Here is a 3,449-nt window from a genome sequence, read left to right on the forward strand (position 1 = left end):
AAATGAACTAATCTCCCTTTGCTCTTCAATCCTTGGCTTTAAATAGCATTTTTGGCGCCAAAGTTGGTTGCAATTGGGCCCCACAACCCTTCAGAATTCGTTGGTTGCGAATTCATTAAAAAATCATAAACCAGTAGCGACGCGTACGCGCACAGCACGCGTACGCGTCCATGGGGTAATTCGCAGGTGCGCGCAAGCGCCAGGTGCGCGCGCGTCCATGGGCGAGTCCAACTTCTGTGACTTTTCATGATTTCTCCACTTTGCATGCTTTCCCTCTTCACTCCTTTGATCCATTCCTAGCCTTTTCAATCTGAAATCACTAACAAACATATCAAGGCATCTAGTGGAATCAAAGGGAGATTAAAACCATCAAATTAAGGGTTGAAAAGCATGTTTTAACATCTAAGCACAAATAAGGAGACAATCACAAAACCATGCTATTTCATTGAATAAATGTGGGTAAAAGGTCATACAATCTCTTAAAATTAATACAAGATAAACCGTCAAAACGGGGTTTGTCAACCTCCCGATGCCTGCAGACACTCTTTATCAAAGATAAATGGCGTGTCAGCAGCTAGCAGATTACTTAGAGGTTTGGCAATTTTTGAAAAATCCTTTATAAACCTCCTATAGAATCCTGCATGCCCTAGAAAGCTTCTAATTGCCTTAACATTGGCTGGTGGTGGTAATTTTTCAATTACCTCTACCTTAGCTTGATCCACCTCTATTCCCTTGTTCGAAATTTTGTGCCCAAGGACAATTTCTTCAGTCACCATAAAGTGACATTTTTCCCAGTTTAAAACCAGGTTAGTCTCTTGGCATCTTTTCAGAACAAGTGCTAAATGGTTAAGGCAGGAGCTGACTGAGTCTCCAAATACTGAAAATTCATCCATGAAGACTTCCAGAAACTTTTCTACCATATCAGAAAAGATAGAGAGCATGCACCTTTGAAAGGTTGCAGGTGCATTGCATAAGCCAAATGGCATCCTTCTGTATGCAAATACTCCAGATGGACATGTGAATGCCGTTTTCTCTTGATCCTTAGGATCTACTGCAATTTGATTATAACCTGAATATCCATCCAGAAAATAGTAGTATTCATGACCTACTAGTCTTTCTAGCATCTGGTCTATGAATGGTAAAGGAAAATGATCCTTTCTGGTGGCTGTATTGAGCCTTCTATAATCAATACACATACGCCACCCTGTAACTGTTCTTGTAGGAACCAGTACATACGTCACCCTGTAACTGTTCTTGTAGGAACCAGTTCATTTTTTTCATTATGAACCACTGTCATGCCACCTTTCTTAGGGACAACTTGGATAGGGCTCACCCAGGGGCTGTCAGAAATAGGATAAATAATCCCAACCTCTAGTAATTTAGAGATGTCCTCTAACTCTGATTCGAGACTCTCAGCCATATTGACCTCTCTCACCAGAGAGTCAATGATATCAACACTCATGCAGTCATTTGGGGTGTCTGGATGTTGCATAACTTTGACAACATTCAACTTGAACTCCTCCTCATTGACTCTCAGGGTTACTTCCTACTCATCCTCATTGACTATCAGGGTCACCTCCCCTTTTTGGACATCAATCAGGGTTCGTCTACTTGCTAGGAAAGGTCTTCCTAGAATGAGAGTTGCACACTTGTGCTCCTCCATTTCCAACACTACAAAGTCAGTGGGAAAGGCAAATTGCCCAACCTTGACAATCATGTCTTCAATCACGCCTGATGGGTATTTAATGGAGCCATCAGCAAGTTGAAGACATATCCGGGTTGGTTTGATTTTTTCAGTCAAACCAAGCTTTCTGATAGTAGATGCAGGTATTAGGTTGATACTTGCCCCAAGATCACATAAAGCTTGCTTGGTGCAATTACCCTCTAATGTGCATGGTATCATAAAGCTCCTGGGATCCTTAAGCTTCTTAGTTAAGCTTTTCAGAATGACTGCACTACATTCTTCAGTGAGGTAGACTTTTTCAGTTTCCTTCCAATCCTTCTTATGATTTAAGATCTCTTTCATCCCTCCAATCCTTCTTATGACTTAAGATCTCTTTCATGAACTTAGCATAAGAGGGTATTTGCTCAAGTGCTTCTGCAAACGGAATCTTTATTTCAAGAGTCCTGAGATAGTCTGCAAAGCGAGCAAATTGCTTATCCTGTTCCGCTTGGCAGAGTTTTTGAGGATAAGGCATTTTGGCTTTATATTCCTTAACCTTAGTTGCTGCAAGTTTATTACTTATAGAAGTGGGTTGGGAAGCCTTTTTAGAAGGGTTGTTATCAGTACTTGTATGTGATTGATCCCCCACTGGCCAGGGGTGGAAGCTGGAGTGGCGTTAGACGCCAACTCCTTATTTGTTACTGGCGTTTGAGCGCCAGAACTGTGCTCCCTTTGGGCATTCAACGCCGGATTCATGCTTGTTTCTGGCGTTGAACTTCAGGAATGAGCATGGTCTGGGCGTTCAGTGCCAGCATTATTCCTCTCTGGGCTCTGATTGTCCTCAGAGGGATTTTGGGTAGCCATTTGTTCATTTCTTGGCTTCCTGCTGCTTTGAAGTGAGGTATTTAATGTTTTCCCACTTCTTAATTGAACTGCTTGGCATTCTTCTGTTATTTGTTTTGACAGTTGCTTTTCTATTTGCTTTAACTGTACTTCCATATTTCTGTTAGCCATTTTTGTTTCCTGTAGTATTTCCTTGAATTCGGCTAGCTGCTGAGTTAGAAAGTCTAATTGCTGATTGAATTCATTAGCCTGATCCACAGGACTGAGTTCAGCAGTTACAGTTTTAGCTTCTTCTTTCATGGAGGATTCACTGCTTAGGTACATATGCTGATTTCTAGCAACTGTATCAATAAGCTCTTGAGCTTCTTCAATTGTTTTTCTCATATGTATAGATCCACCAGCTGAGTGGTCTAGAGAAATCCGAGCTTTTTCTGTAAGCCCATAGTAGAAGATGTCTAGTTGTACCCACTTTGAAAACATTTCAGAGGGGCATTTTCTTAGCATCTCTCTGTATCTCTCCCAAGCATCATAAAGGGATTCATTATCTCCTTGTTTGAAGCCTTGGATGCTCAGCCTTAGCTGTGTCATCCGTTTTGGAGGAAAATAGTGATTCAGAAATTTTTCTGACAGCTGTTTCCATGTCTTTATGCTTTCCTTAGGTTGGTTATTTAACCACCTCTTAGCTTGGTCCTTTACAGCAAATGGAAGCAGTAATAATCTGTAGACATCCTGATCTACTTCCTTATCATGTACTGTGTCAGCAATTTGTAAAAATTGTGCCAGAAACTCTGTAGGTTCTTCCTGTGCAAGACCGGAATACTGGCAGTTTTGCTGTACCATGATAATGAGCTGAGGATTCAACTCAAAGCTACTAACTCCAAAGGAGGGTATACAGATACTATTCCCATATGAAGCAGTAGTGGGGTTAGCATATGACCCCAGA

The 3,449-nt window shown here is 41.3% G+C and overlaps 1 pseudogene; it reads right to left on the reverse strand.

Annotated features, from left to right (window-relative positions):
* LOC127742935 (uncharacterized) overlaps positions 1-3,449 on the reverse strand; it is a 127,788-nt pseudogene that overhangs the window by 22,080 nt on the left and 102,259 nt on the right.

This window comes from Arachis duranensis, chromosome 10 (genome assembly GCF_000817695.3).
Source record: "Arachis duranensis cultivar V14167 chromosome 10, aradu.V14167.gnm2.J7QH, whole genome shotgun sequence".
Classification (NCBI taxonomy): Eukaryota; Viridiplantae; Streptophyta; class Magnoliopsida; order Fabales; family Fabaceae; genus Arachis; species Arachis duranensis.